Here is a 16,929-nt window from a genome sequence, read left to right on the forward strand (position 1 = left end):
TTATTCCCATTGCTGTCCTGCTGACCCAAGGAAGCATCATGTATAGTAATGTCCCCCTAATTGATTTCCCTGTTTCCATCCTTGTTCCCCTACTAACAGCAGCACAGAAGTCAGAATGAGCCCTTTAACACGTGATTGTCATTCCCCGACCCAATCCTCCAATCACGTCTTGTTTCATAAAAATTTAAGCCAAAATTACTACAATGACCTGCAAAGACCTATACAATTTGCGTCCTGCATTCCCTCTCTGATTCCATCCCCTTTTGTCTCCTTAGCTCACCATATTGCAGCCATCCTGGCCTTCCAGGTGATTCTTGAGTACATTAGGCACATCCCCGCCACAGGGTTTATACTATCTCTTTCTTCTGCCTGGAGCATTTACCCCACTCTCTGTCTGCAAAGCTCATCTTAACTATTCAAGTCTTTGGACATGTGTTGTCTTTTCCATAAGGCACACCATGGCCAGCTTATTTAAAATTATTCTACTCACTTTGCACTCTAAATCTTACTTACCTTGGTCTATTCTTTTTTACATAGCACTTATCAAGAACTACTATATTATTTACTCCTACTAGAATGTAACATTAAATAGAGTATCAAGGCATTTACCAAGATGTTTTGTTATTGATGTATATGCAGCATCTAAAACAGTACCTAAAATATAATAATCAAGAAGTATCTGCTGAATGACAGACTTGACTAAAAGCAGAGGGTCACCATGTTAAAAGCCATAATCTCTGGTTTTACTCAAATGAAAATACAAAAATTCTACACTGGAGAGAGTACCACAGAACGGAGTGTTCCTAACTCTGAAGGAAGGGGTCTAATATGAAGAAATGGCAACCTGAAGAAATGTCAGAAGTATGTCAAAATTTGTTATAATGATAGTGCTCGCTTTGGCTGCACACATACTAAAATTGGAATGATACAGAGAAGATTAGCACGGCCACTGTGCAAGGAGGACACGCAGATTTGTGAAGCGTTCCATATTTTAAAAAAATGTTATAAAGATATTCAGGACTTAAATTACAAGATTTAACTAAATGGAATATCAAACAATTGGCCAAGATGGTAAAGTAAAAATTCATATTCTTTTAAATTAATATTTAAGTTTAATAAAATTTCAATCTAAAGCCCCACTAGATGTTTTTACAGAAATTAATGAAATAACTTAAAGGTTCATTTGAAAGAATGAGGAGCTGAGAACCTACCTGATCAGTGATAAGAAGAAAAAAATTATACCAATATTAAAACGAAATTAGACAATACTACTTGTGAGCTACTGATTTAAAAAAAGGCCAGATAAATCAAAGAAATAGAATAAAATATTGAGAAACTTCTTTCCGAACAGATGGGTAAAGAATAATTTAGTAAATGTATGGAACTGGGAAAATGTTTCAACCATTTGTTTTAAAAAAAGTTTTTTCATACAACATACAAAGTAAATTCCTCATGGATTAAGGAGTTAAATAAGAAAATAAATACAGATTTAGAAGAGTTATAAGTGGGTCTCATCTTAAGGCAAGTCAAGCTCTCCAAGTTTAAGATTTCATAACTAAATTATGAGATGAACATTTCTGAGAGCATTATTATTACTATTATTACTATTAATAATTATTATTATAATATTATATCCCATTCCTGGGATACTTTGGCAGATTACTTGGAAATAATAATAATTGTTAATATTAATAATGTTGTTACTGTTAAAAAGCAAACAACCAATATGAGATGATCCTGAAAGGAATGGCACTAATTGTGTGAGATAAAAGCCTGAAGAGGATTCAGGGTCAAGGATTAATCAGTAGGGTTTAGAACTTTCACTTTCTGTTCCTAGTTGTTATTACCAGATCTTCAGCAAGTTCATTTTTACCCACAAGTGCCCTGTTAGTGGTTCCTTGAAAAATCAAAGAAAATAAATTGAATTCATAGTTCGGGGCATTAAAGACCAGAGCAATCTCATGCAGTTGGAACACCAGAACTGAGATGAAAGATAAACATGAAGTGAGAGTGAAGAGCAATAATAAAGAGGATGGCAGGAAACTTTTGGAGCTGATGGACAGGTTTATGGCGTAGACTCTGTTGATGGTTTTGGGTGTACACTTATTACTAAACTCATCAGGTTATATACGTTAATTATGTATCACTTTTTGTATGTCAAAAATATAAAATAAAAAAATAAAATTCGGAAGAAAGAGAGTGAAGAGCAAGAGAACAAAAAAACCAAAGTTGAATATATATAAATCTCCCACATAAATTTTTGAAACTAAAGGAGGAGGGCACCGGAATGTCAAAAATTATATGAAATTGAGGGCTTATTTGATTTTATTTGGACATTAGAAAACTTGACATCTAAAAGGATGCTGGAAAAAACAGCATTGCACATACCCACACTTCCATACTCATATACAGAGAGAGGCACACATGGGTGTACACACATGTACTCTCAAGTAATTTACTAAGAAAGTTAGACTTGATGGATATAAGAAGGAACCAACTTCATTCTTGTTCTCTTATATCCCTTCAAATTTATGTGAACTAGTAGTTGTTCTAACTCTGCATAAAATTTTAAGGAAATCTCTTTTAGTCTTTAGTGAACAGTAGTTTATAAAAATCCACATTGTGTTAGCCACTTAGATCCAAGCCAGTTGTGTATAACAATGAAAGCTCAGAGAGCTTCTCTAATTTAAGGCTTCTCCCTGTAGTAGCTTAATCTCCCTGACTGCCTTGAGAGTAAAATAAAGTTTCTTCCTTCCTTCCTTCTTTTCTTCATTCCTCCTTTCCACAAATATTTATTGAGTGATTGCTCTGAACCAGGAACTTTAATAAAATACCAGGGAAGCAAGCACAAATATATATTTAAAGAAGCACAGTATCTAATTAGTAATAGAGGTAACTAAGAGAGCCATTATAACACTCTATGGTAAAGACTCTGATAACAGTTCATTAGGCCTATTATGGAAACCCAAATTAGGAACACCAAACACAGACTTGTGAACTAGAGGACAGGAGGAAGAGCACCAAGGAAATTTCCTTACAACAGGTAACAACAGAGAGCAATTTAGATGAAGGATAAAGAGGATAGCTTAGAATTCTAGCTCTAACACTTATTGATAGCTCTCTTACTATGGGCAATTATTCTCTGAGCCTCAGTTTCCTTGTCTATAAATTGGGAATGATAATAACATTCATATGAACACTGAAGGGATTTAATTAGAATTATTTTGTTCTTTAGAATTTATTAAGTCCCCCATAAATGGTTGTTAAAAACAAATAAAAATAACACAATTCCATTTGGGAAGACTGGGAACTCAGGAGAGAATAAAGTCCTTTGCAAACTGAAAATTCAGTGTGGCTGAGGTAAAAATGTGAGGCATGATAGAGAGAGAAGTAGGCTGAAGAAACAAATAAGGGACAGATGGTAAAAAATTAAAAGGAAAGCCACAAGGAATTTTTAGCAAGAGAGTCACACGGTAAGATTTTTCTTTTATAATGATAAATATATCAGAGTGTGGATAATAAATTTGAATATAATGTGACCAGACATAAAAAGACTAGTTAGAAGATGGTTTCCATAATCCAGAAATGATGAAGACCTGAAGTAGAGAGGTATATATTCAAAAATGTTAAAGAAGTAGAATCCAGACGATTTCACGACTAATAAATGGGAAGAGGGGGAATCAGTAGATGCTGGTGGCCTTCGCAAAAATAAGAAATCAGAAGGAGGATTAATGTGATTAATTTTTTTAAGACAGTATAGCTGTCCTTTTGTTGTTCACTGTTACCCAGTTTCTTTCCACTTTGAGGGATAAGGAAAGATTACACTTTCTCACCCCCAAATAGACATAATACAGTAATCAGTGCAGTGGATAGAGCTACACATAGAGATCTCTTGGTGCATTATTTTGAGTTCACGGTTGTGTACCTTCTCTTACTCACAGGGTGACAACTGGCCATGTTTCAGAAGGAGCCTCCCTTAATATGGGTCCCTAACTAGAAGATTCTGTGTTTGAGAACATTTTCTTTTGACAATGTATAGTTCCATGGAATTTTAAAGTCCATTTAAATTCTGTATCTTAATGATTTCCACAATTTTTCTAGGAAAAAAATAAGCATCACTTAGTCATAACTTGAATTTTGATTCTAAAATCACAAATACTCTCCAAGACTGACTAAGTCTCTTAAAATATTGCTCATTACTTCTATTGAAGGCCAATAATCCAGACTTTTGGTCTTGGAAAGTTACCCAAAGTTGATGAGCCTTAATCACCTGTAGAATTGAGATAATAATTTTGAAACTAACTTCATTGGATTTTCATGAGGATTAAATGAGTCTATACACGTAAAAAGCTTAGAATTGTGACTGATTCACTGTAATCACTTAGTTAATAAAGCTCTCCAGTTGGTTATTTTTAGGCTTTATATGTACTTTTTTTGTTCCTTATATTTTGGACTTCCTCATAGAAGTACACCTTTTTTTCATTTTTTTTTTCCTCATGAGCTACACACTCTCCAACTTCATCTCATCTTGTCACAGAACTTTATTTACCATTTGCATTTGTCGACACTTGGATCACCAAATTCAGCTTGGAATTCTTTCCTAAACTGTAGATCATCGTTAACTTCATACTGGCCATCTCAGCTCAGACATCTCACTAACATTTCAAACTGAGCATACTTTAAACCAAACTCCTCCCTTGCCCTTGCCCTTGCAAAACCACCATTCTATCTAGGTCTTGAGCTCCTGATTTAGTAAGTTTAACCACCATCTATGTTGATGCTTATGCCAGGAACCCGGGTATTTTCCTCATACTGTGACTTTCTTATTCCCTACACTTCATCAACCACCTGTCTTACAAATACCACCTCATAAAGTCCTCTTTAATATTAGTCTTCCAGTCACACAGGCGGTCAGCTCTCTCTGATATTAGTACTTCCGTTTTCTAACTGTTTTCCTGCTTCTGTTTGAATTGATAATCTGCTCTAAAATTAGGCTGATTTTCCAAAATGGATATTTATGGAGGTATAATTGATGTTTTCACCATTGTAAGTGTGCAATTCAATGAATTTAATAAATTTAAAGGGTTGGGCCACCATCCAGGTGTAGAACTTTTTTATCATCCAAAAATTTCCCTCTAGCTTGTTTGCAGTTCACCTCTGCTCCTACCCACCACTCTAGATAACCACCACTCTAGGCAAACACTTATCTGTTGTCTATCTCTATAAACTTGCCTTTTCTAGGTGTTTTGTATTTAACATCTAGATATTTTGTATTTAAAAATAGGAATTTTATTGTTAGTTTCCTACTGGAAACTCTAAAATGCCCTCAATTTTTCCTCTGTAGAAAGTACAAATTCCTTTAAACATAGACTAGTTTAAGGAAGGACCAGTCTTTTTTTTTTAATATGGAATACAACTGATTTTGTTTGTCTTCATTCTTTTCTGTACTAGAAGAATAAAATGTGGTATTTTTTTTAGGAGGGTGAGGTGAATATGGGAACTAGCTTGTTTCACGTGCTAATGTTTTAACTGTGGGCTTAATGGGGCACCAGGGTCTATGGTCAAAGGAGTGGAAGTACAGAAAACAAAACAAAACAAGGAACAGTACCTCTTAGCAAAATCCAAAGAAAGGAAGAAATGACTAAAAGTTTGAAAGATAAGGGATTATGGGTGGAGTCCCCAAGAACATAGAGGTAATCTTTATGAAATTAGCCAGGGAGAGAGGGGTCCATAGTCATGCAACTGTCTGATGGCTGAACCAGGTAAAGGAGAGATCAAGTAACATAAAGACTGAGCCCTGAGCACTGAGAGAGCACAGTGTGGCAGGGAACCTAAGAAGGTGATATTGAAGAAGTCACATTCTTCATCTGGAACAGAATGATTAAAGAAGTGAACTGAACTACTTGCAAGCCTGAGCTAAGAAACTTGGTAATGACACACTTTTCCTGATCTGGTCCTCTTCGCTCTTCCATCCTCATAATATTACTCTGTGCTACAGACATTATAAACCTATCCAGGATCCTGATACAGTTATGTCTACACCAGATGCTCCTCTGGCTGGATCACGCTAAACATCACTGTACATCTGACTAATTCTACTTGTTTAAACTGATATACTTCAATCTGGACATCTAAATATCCTTTTCTGATCTCAATCCTAATTTTTGATAGATTATAATAAATTGTCCCCCAAACCCCTGTAGTCTCCAACTAACAGCACTCTTCCCTTGAGTTCTCATACTGAAATTGTTTTCCTGTAGCTAATCCATTAGACAGAAAGTCTCTTGAGCTTAGATACTGTACTTCATTTTCTTAATGTGTCTCCAGTGCTTATCACAGCAAATGGCACGCAATTAAGATTTTACATCTACGGAGCTAAAATAAGTGTAAACAATTATAATAATAATCATTATTTTAACATTTTAAAATAATTATAGATATAAATAATTTAAAAGCATTTTACATACAATATACAATAAAGTAATAGATTTTTAAATCTTTCTTGTCAATCTTTTCTTGCAATTATATAATTGTAGTTTTCCTCTATGTAGCAGTAATATACGTTGTATTTTTCTTGGCTTATTAAGAATATGTCCATTATTTTGAGCTCTTTAACATATTGATCCTTATTAGTCCTCTTTTCTTTATTAGTTTCATCTCTCCCTTGAAAAAAAGGCTTGACAGTCTTTCTGGATCTTATGTTATCACCTACTTGACGTAGAAATTCCAAAGTTACTAGTTCTAGTCCTAGTCTGAGGTCCAGCTTTTTAAGTTTATTTCAGCTAAAACTGAATTGTTACTAAAAAAGCTTTCTGCTGATGCCAGGAATGGCCTTAGGCCTTCCCCAAAATTCTAACATCTCTCACATAGTTTAAGGTACTCTCCAGCTTTTTGCCATCACTGGAACATTAAAAAGAAAAATCCTAAGCATGACAGCGCACGTGGGTGGCTCAGTCAGTTAAGCTTCTGACTCGATTTCAGCTTAGGTCATGATCTCACAGCACGTGGAGCCCTGTGTGGGGCTTTGCACCAAAACTGCAGGGCCTTCTTGGGATTCTCTCTCTGCCCCTCCCCTGCTTGTGCATGCGCTCTCTCTCTCTCTCTCTCTCTCTCAAAATAAATAAATAAACTTAAAAAAAATCCCAAGCCCAACAAACCTACATTTACAAGAATAACATCAGAAGGAAGTGTCTGTCCTCACCTTGATCACTTCCCTGACCTCTGACAACCACAATAGATCAGACACAATGTCACAGGCTACTATCTCTTAAAGATTGAACTTTCTTTTTTTTTTTTTTTTTTTTTAACGTTTATTCATTTTTGAGAGACAGAGAGACAGAGCTTGAGTGGGGAAGGGGTAGAGAGAGAGGGAGACACAGAATCTGAAGCAGGCTCCAGGCTCTGAGTTGTCAGCACAGAGCCCGACGTGGGGCTCGAACCTATGGACCGCGAGATCATGACCTGAGCCAAAGTCGGATGCTCAACCAACTGAGCCACCCAGGCACCCCTAAAGATTGAACTTTTTTTAGCAGACTATATCTAAGCACATAAAAATAGATTTTAAATGAAAAATATGAGATCATTTCCAGTTGTTTTTCTTAATAAATCCATACACATGACTAATTCTCCTGAAAGCCATTTCATAGGTATAAAATAAGGAATCTGTGAGTACAGATGAGTGTAGATATGGAGAGTGAGTATGGATAGAGAAGACACTGAGGATTAAACTCTAAAGCACTCAAAAACTTACAGTTATGGGAGACCAGAGGGAAAGCCAGTCAAAAATTCAGGAGGAAATTCAACCACAACGAGATAAGAAAACCACGATGTTCCAGAAAATAAAGGATTTCAGAAAAGAGGGAGTGTTCAACTAGTATTCAAATAATACGAGGACTTTGGATACTAACCCTTTATCGGATATGTCATTTATAAAATCTTCTCCCATTCAGGAGGCTTAGTTTTGTTGATTGTTTCCTTCACTGTGCAGAAATCTTTTATTTTGATGTAGTCCTAATAGTTTATTTTTGCTTCTATTTCCCTTGCTTTGGGACACACATCTAGAAAAATGTTGCTATGGCCAATGTCAGAAACATTACTGCCTGGCTCCCTTCTAGGATTTTTATGGTTTTAGGTTTCACTTGTAAGTCTTTAATCCATATTGTTTTTATGTATGGTGTAAGAAAGTGGTCTAGTTTCATTTTTCTGCATGTAGCTGACTGCTTTCCCCAACACCATTTGTTGAAGAGACTTTTTCCCATTGTATATTCATTCCTCCCGTGTTGAAGATTCATTGACCATATGACTGTTGGTTTGTTTCTGGGTTTTCTATTCTATCTGTTGGTCTATGTGTCTACTTTTGCACCAGGATCATACTGTTTTGATTACTACGGCTTTGTAATATAGCTTGAAGTCTGAAATTGTGATACTGACAACTTTGCATTTCTTTTTCAAGATTGCTTTGGCTATTTGTTGTCATTTGTAGTTCCACATACATTTTAAGACTCTTTGTTCTAGTTTTGTGAAAAATGCAATTGGTATTCTGATAGGGATTGCATTAAGAGGGGAAGTAGGTGGGGGGATGAGTGAAATAGAAGAAGCAGATTAAGGAATGCACTTGTCTTGATGAGCACTGGGTGATGTATGGAATTGTTGAATCACTATATTGTATACCTAAAACTAATATAACACTATATGTTAACTATACTGGAATTGAAAAAAAATAATATGAGGACTAAGGATTGACCACAAAATTTGCCAATCTGAGAATCACTGATAACCAGGACACACGACCTACCTCTCAGCCTCAATTACCTCATCTGCAAAACAGGATAATAACAGCACCCATTTCATGAAGCTGTGTGAAGGATGAAATAAGATAATACATGTAAGCACCTAGCATAATGCTAGAAACAGAGGAAGAGCTCAGTGATGGGCAACTATATTTTAATTACGGAACACTGAACAGCTTTGATCATAGAACTTATGATATTTTATTGAACACAGGATGCCTGACAACCCTGTGGGAGAGAATTTGGCTAGAGAAGAGTCTGGTGTGAGTAGAAACATATAGAAAGGATTCCAGCTCAGGGGAAAAGCTAGAACAAGAGACAATGAAGAGAAAAATACCTTGGGTAGGGCAATTTCCATCCTTGTATAACACAATTGATATGACTCTGGGTTTTATACTATTTCACAACTAGTAAGCATGTTCTTTTTAAACATTAGTTAAGGTTTGGAAACCATGTGAAAGCAAAAACAATTTTCCATTAAGGACAAATGTTACATAAAGTTTAATTATGTAAATAAGCTTAACATCACAAGTTAAAATCACATTTGTATCTCTTAACCTAGGAGAACAGGTATTTCTTGTTTTTTATATATTGTGTAACTCCACAATTTTACAATCAGCCCTTTCCAATTCTGTGTCTACACAAATAACAATAGACTTATTATACAATTTTTGTGGTCCATGATACATTTATATTTGTTCCATTTGACTAATTTTGTAGTCAGTGACCTGATCTTATAGGACTTCCTCTATTTTTTCCTCTCTTCACCAGATTTTAAATTACCTATGTAATTGGTTCATGGCAAATACCTTAGACAGTGGCATATCTTACAAAATAGCTAAAAGACGCTTGTTCTAATAGAAGTGTATATTGATATTTAAGTACTGGGTGGAGGTTTTCTAAGACATCATGATCATATTGTTGTTAGAGTCTGATGAAGTGTGATAAAAAAAACTTAGTGCTATAATAGGCTGGCTGAGAGTTTGTCCTTAAATAATGTATTAATATGAGTCATTTCTTTCTCTTTTAATTTCTAGAGTTTTTATGGACCCTCTATTCTCTTAAACTCTATGTTCATTTTTACTTACTACTCATCTATTATTGAGATAAATCTTTTTCTTAAGTTTTCTATTTTTCAAATTAAAAAAAAATACTGATTTTTGGAAGCCTATCCCCATGCATGCTTTCATAGCACTCTTATACTCATTTTCTATCCTAACATTTACACAGGAAATTTGGTTTGGGAAGCAAAATATAAATGTTTTCATTTATACAGGCCTGGAAACAGCACCAAAGATTAAAAGTAATGGTTCACTTGCAAGAAACTGTGAGTTGTAGCAAAACTTATTTGCTCAAATATATAGCTTATGTCTTATCAATTTATTTCGGGGTATGGTTTTTATTCTAAAATAAATTCAGAACTGATATAGTAATGGAAAACTCAGATAAATCAGTTTTTTAAACTGCAAAGCCAGCCAACTTACCTCCTCTAGATTTTCCCAACTACTCTTTATATTTTTTTGAAAAATTAAAAAACAGAACTAAAGGTACTGAGCTCAAAGAACAGAATTTAAATATCTAGTGAGCCCACACCTACCTCAATGAATCAATGAATCCCCATAGGATTACAGGAAATTGGCAATTCAAATGCCCTTACTCTATACATACTGTGCACTGAACATTCCAAATTACTGATTCTTCCATTATAGCTGGCCATTTCTAAACAGGGATTTCTAGGTTATGAACATCTTAAAAAGATGAAAACTCTCCTAATCTTCATAAAAGCCAGAAATCTAACGTGAAATGATTTACTACAAATTTCATTCACTCATTTTGCCAATCCACTGGGAAAATAAATACATTTTTTTTCTTTTTCTTTTTTAATGTTTATTTATTATTGAGAGACAGAGAATGAGTGTTGGAGGGGCAGAGAGAGGAGGAGACACAGAACCCAAAGCAGGCTCCAGGCTCTGAGCTGTCAGCACAGAGCCCAACACAGGGCTCCAACTCAGGAGCTGTGAGGTCACGACCTGAGCCGAAGTCAGACACTCAGCTAACTGAGCCACCCAAGCTCCCCTGAACACATTTTTTAAATGACTTTTTTTTGAAGCTAAAAAGTAATACTCACTAATACCGAAAATGTGACAATCACATATTTGGTGGTATATTTTAGTTCTTTACCCCACAGATGGCAGAGGGAGGGAAGGAACAGTATTAACTAATGTTTTTCATCAGCATTTCCTCACTTTCCTGATGAGAACATTGTTAGTTGAAAACTCAAAGAGGGCCAAAATTTAGGTCAATTCAAGTATTTCTGAGTAGGAGTATACTTTAGTCTCCCAGAAGGAAACAGTGTTCTTTGGACATAAACTCTCTGGAGATAATGAGTATTTTATTATTAGTCAGATAACATTCATTTTGGTTGAAATTTCCTTAAAATCAGGCCATGTCTCCTAATGCCTGCCATTTAGGAGTTGTTTTCATTTAGTGGTCATTTAAACCATTCTTTGGCTCTCCAGCTAGAAGTATTTATACAGTACATGTTATGCCAGAGGAAAATTTTAACAGTTCTGTTTACTCTCCCACTTCCAAAAGCACAAAAACAACTTATAACTATTCCACACTTCCCATTGGGCACAGGGTTCTACCTGCAAGGATTCAGCTGGAACTTGAGTTTGGCTAATTTTCAACTCAGCACTTCTTTATTCATCCTTTTCCCTCCCCTCCCACCTTTTTCATTTGCTCCTACTACAGTTGGCTGTTTACAGGCTCCAGACCTTGGGCAACTCAAAAACCATGGTGTATTAATCTTTATGTGTCTCAACCTTGAGGACAGCTCAAATATCTGCTAAAAATATGCCAAATTTGTCAACTTATAATTTTTTTTTTATTTAAAAAAAATGTTTATTTATTTATGAGAGAGAAAGAAGACAGGGCACGAGAAGGGCAGGGGCACAGAGAGAGGGAGACACAGAATCGGAAGCAGGTTCCAGGCTCTGAGCTGTCGGCACAGAGCCCAATGCAGAGCTTGAACCCACAGACGGTGAGATCATGACCTGAGCCGAAGTTGGACGCTTAACCGACTGAGCCACCCAGGTGCCCCAAATTTGTCAACTTTTTAAAAGAAGATCATAAGCTCCCTGTATCTTTCTTATTTCTCAGATTTAAAATCTCAGTGTTTCAATTATGTGCATGTTTTCCACCATCTTTGCCTTTGGTGTCTGAAGACTGCTAAAGCATTACTTTTCGTTATTCATAGGGAAACAGACTTACAGCTTCTCTGTTAGACCAAGAGAATACACCACAAGTAGAGAGATAGTGATCTTTCAAAGTGCAGAGGTGGTTACAAATCCAAACATTCTTAATGTCTACACCACATTGCATTAACAAAAATAAAAGAAGGAGATATAATACTATTGTCTAACGATCTAGATTTACCCTAGGAGCATGGTTTCTTTAATGCTTTTTCAGCCACTAACTGTCACATCAGATCAGAAGTGAGTCTTAACACCCAGCAGCAGCTGGTGAAGTGTTCTCTCTACACCTCCCAGAAACGATTGCTTCCCTCTGCCTTTTTCAGCTCTCACTCTAATTCTGGTACAGGGTTTGTTTTCTGCTCAATTCACACTACCTTGCCATTACTGCCTCCCTTGCTCTTTGCCTTAATGTCTCCTATGGGTGTTCTTGTCTGACAGAAATCTAGGAATTCCGGCAGCAAAGTGGACACTTGGGCATCAAATGGCCAAACAGAGTTAGTGAAATGCAAGATTTCTGGTCCCAGGTGCAGCCTTGGAAGGAGTAGAATATCTCATCTTTCAACCAAAGGTTTGTTTTTCTATGTGGTTATAGGCCCTTTCATCAGAATACAGAAGTTACATTTCTCCTATGTGGCACTCAGCAGTCATAGCCATATATATCCAGGACAGGCAGAAACCCCAGTGAGTACATGTTCTTTCAAACTATCTGAAACTATTTCTGACATAGGAACTAACCCTCAGGAAAGGAGAGTCCGCCCCAGAAGATTCCTATTTCGAAAACAGTTTTAAGCCCAGACATTTATTTAGTCATTTTATAATATTGTTCTCATCTCATTAAGAATCTGAATGCAAAGCTCTTAAAGATACTATGTCTACATTGTCATCAGGCTAAAAGGAATTTTGAGGGGTCACTTGGTATATTCTTATCCCTTTGTTTAGACCCCATACATTATTTTCCCTAACAGCTATCACATTTTCAAAACAACAATAAATTCCTTCAGTGTAAAACTTCATAGGCTTTGAGATGTGCTGTCATCTCTATTGAGATCTACCCCCCACACACACACACCCCTCACCTGCCCTGCTCATATCCATATCACAGTTCTCAAAGTGCTACTACAATTGATTCTTATTTTAGGCATTGCTGAAGCTACAGAACAGTTGTAATCCTACCCTGGAAAATAGTTCTTTCTATTTATTCTAGTTTCTGTAACCTGCCCTCATATTCTCTTCATTTCTAAACTTCTTTGAACATGTAGGTTCATAACTAACAGTGGATACCTGTACTCTTAGATAGCACATGTGTCTGTCCTGTTGTTTAATAGTGCAAGAAATGATCTAGTAAAATTAATGACCCACTGGGAAGGCACAAATAAAGTTACATAATGAGGAATTTGATACTCTACTCTACATATATAATAAGGTATTTTAATGAGTTAAGTGAGTTTGAATATTTAAACACTGAATAGCCCTTGCAAATTATTCTCTGAGTTTCAAGCAATATTCCATATGCAATTCAAAATCTTAGAGGCTTATTTCCAATGGCTGCTTCCTGTCTGTGGAATATAAAAAGTGTTCTAACCAATCACTTCTAAAAGCATACATCGATAGAAGAGCTTTAATGCAGATATCAGAAGAAACATAAAAGAAGTATATGAAAGGATGACACTGTGATGATAAGAAATAGTTGGTTGCAAGACTTTTCAAGTAGATTATGCAGAAACTGACAGAGCTTCTGTTTATATTCCAAAAATGATCCACTAAGCAGATTTTTATCTTCCTGGTGAAAAAAATTGTTGAAAATGAGGTCAGTAGGTCTGAGCACAGGTAAATTATAGCATCCTTTGATTTTAACGTGATTTCAGAGAAAATATAGTTTTTTATCTACCACACTAGCATTGATGAAACTAATTACAAACAAAGAATTATAGACCCTTCTCAACTGACTGATAAACTGTCAACCGAGGAGAAGTGTCCTGATAGCATCACTGGCCTGGGATTTTTCCTAGCTTCTGCTTTCACCTTTTCTGGGACAAGAAATCTGTTCCAAAATATCACACCAAAGTTGTCTTCCCTTTAACTCGCAACCAACGTTGTGATAGAAAAAGAGAATGTGGGGTGCCTGGGTGGCTCAGTGGGTTGAGCATCCAACTCCTGATTTTGGCTCAGGTCATGATCTCCTGAATGTGAGATGGAGCCCCCCAACCTAGCTCCATGCTGAGCATGGAGCTTGCTTGGGATTCTCTTTCTCCCTCTCTCTCTGTGCCTCCCCTACTTGCACACATATGCTAGCTCATGAGCGCTCTCTCTTTTAAAATAAACAAATAAACATTAAAAAAGAGAGAGAGAAGATAACTTGGCCACACAGTAGCTCCTTAAATGTATACAATAGTATCAACTAGCTCCAAGTCATTCAAGTTTAGACTATCACTCATTTCCCTCAACCATTTGTCAGATGAAAATGGCTCCTGGGTTTTTTAACATCTTAACAAACAACTCAACATTTAATAAACTTTAATTAATATTCTTCAGAGGTGGAACTCAGAAATAGACAAAAGAATCCATGTGAGGTCTGACCAGTGAAAAAGCAGTCAGAAATTATTAACTTGATATGGAATTCTACATGTAAATGGCATAGGATTTAGTCAAAGACTCTGTTAGTTTTATTTTAGTAACTGTGAGATACCAGAAAATATAAATAGGTCTCTATCTTAGGTTCCTGACACTGAGTTCCTAAATCCCCTGGAATTTCCTGGGTGATAGGAATATACATATTTTTTTTTTTCTGATGAGGTGACCCTGAATGGATTTCTGGATGGGGGCTGGTCACCAGAAAAACCACCACATAATTAGAAGCTTGGAGTTTTCAGCCCCTTTCCCACTGTCCACTCTGGAATTTTCCAGAGAGGGGAGAGGGACTGGAAATAAGGTTAATAATTGATTGTCCCTGTGTGAAGAAGCCTCCATAAAAATCCCAAAAGTATGGGGTTTGGAGAGCTTCCAGGTTAACAAGGGGGTGGCACATCCCAACTATACAGGACAGAAGCTCCTGTGTTTCCAGACCCTACCAGACCTTGCCCTGCTTATCTCTTCATCTGACTGTTTATCTGTATCCTTTATCATATCCTTTAACAAACTAGTAAACCTAAGTATTTCTGAGTTGTCTGAGCCACACTAGAGAATTCATTGAGCCCGAGGAGGGGCTCGTGGGAACCTCCAATTTGAAGCCTTCTCGGACAGAAGTTATAGGTAACCTGAGGACCTACTACCTGCAATTAGCATCTTAAGTGGGGGGCAGTCTTGTGGGACTGAGCCCTTAACATGTGGGATCTGATTCTATCTCTGGGTAGATAGTGTCAGAATCGAGTTAAGTTGTAGGATGTCCAGTTGGTGTCAATAAATTGCTTGGTATGAGAAACACTCACATATCTGGTGTCAGTATTGTGAGTGTGGCAGTTGTGTGAGAGTAAAGGAGAGACTCAGGAGGCGGTCTGGAGGTTTTTCCAAGTCAGTAACCTATGTGTAACTTGTTTTTTGAGGTTCTCTCCTAATAAGACATGTACATCATTTTCATCTGACATTCTGTGAAATGGCATTCTAAAAACTTTTAACCTTTTTTTTTCTATGAATTCTTCCCAATAGTTTGGGATTGTTGACTCCTTCCTTTCTGATTGTAATGGACATCTTCAGATCTTCACATACTGTTCCGGTATCTCTACTACTTGCGACAAGCAGTCCTCATTCCCTTCCCCAACAATCTTGGCTGTAGTTGGGGCAGCCAATGAACTGATTCAGCCAGGATATGGGCATGTGCTCCAAAATCCTAGACTTTCTAAATTGGAACAAAACAAAGAGATGATATTCTTATCAAGCGGTGAAACTCATGATTAAGTTGGACCTATGTGGTTCATCCAGAATAATCTCATCTCAAAGTCCTTAATTTTTAGCACATGTGCAAAGTCTCTTTTGCTACCTAATGCAACATATCCACAGGTTCTGGAGGCTTAGACATGAACATCTTGGGAGGGCATCGGGGGGCAAGGGGGTTATTATGCCTCCTGCTAAAAATGAGACCAGCATCGCATCTCTCACATCATTCCATTCAGCAATAAAAATATATGAAACAGGAAAAGCCATATACTCTCCACATTAATAGCAGCCTGTTAATCAACATTATTTGGGAACAATGATTTAATTTAAAATGACTCTTTCAAGATTGTTTTTCTGGAAAGGAAATTTCTGCTGCTTTTATCTTTTTCTGAAGATGAGTTTGAAGATTCTTACTGGATTTATCCAGCATGCACTCAGAATGCAATCTTTGAAATGGAGAATTAAAAGTATTTTCATACCCACATACTTGAAGCCTGAGGCTGCTATCATTCCTGAGTGTAGAGAGTAAACACAGCGTCTCTCTTTGTTTTACTAATTGCTTTGTTTCCCCAAGCTGCTAGCACAACATCTGCTAGGCCAGAACCGCTTCTTCCACACGCCACAGAACCACTGCCGGCCAGATGAACGACCTGCGCTCCATGGGGTAAGGGCAAGTGCTTTCCAGGCACTCAGCAGGCAGTTTCCAAGAGGCAAAGACTTCAAGTAGAAATGAAGCTGAAACCCCACCCCTCCCCAAATCTTTACAATGGTTATGGAGTTGTTGATTCTGTAATGATCTCACACTGTCTGCAATTTTATTGATTTTGTTTTTCAATAGAACTGTTAAAGATTACAATCCTCAGATAGGCAGAATGTGGGCAGATGCTCATATGCTCACACACAGTTCTGCCAAGATATTTTTACATCTTTCTGCACATAAAACAAAATGAAGACATGTGTTATAGACCCATGCTACTGGTAACCCCCCCGAAGAAGGGAGTTTATGGTATGCT

At 36.7% G+C, this 16,929-nt stretch overlaps 1 protein-coding gene and 1 non-coding gene across 2 annotated transcripts in view; one reads left to right on the forward strand and one right to left on the reverse strand.

Annotated features, from left to right (window-relative positions):
• THEMIS (thymocyte selection associated) overlaps positions 1 to 16,929 on the reverse strand; it is a 190,415-nt gene that overhangs the window by 71,771 nt on the left and 101,715 nt on the right. The gene's annotated exons all lie outside the window — the stretch shown is intronic.
• Positions 888 to 994, forward strand: LOC122238874. Its single transcript, XR_006218026.1, has one exon. It is a non-coding gene; the product is annotated as a U6 spliceosomal RNA (small nuclear RNA).

This window comes from Panthera tigris, chromosome B2 (genome assembly GCF_018350195.1).
Source record: "Panthera tigris isolate Pti1 chromosome B2, P.tigris_Pti1_mat1.1, whole genome shotgun sequence".
NCBI lineage: Eukaryota > Metazoa > Chordata > Mammalia > Carnivora > Felidae > Panthera > Panthera tigris.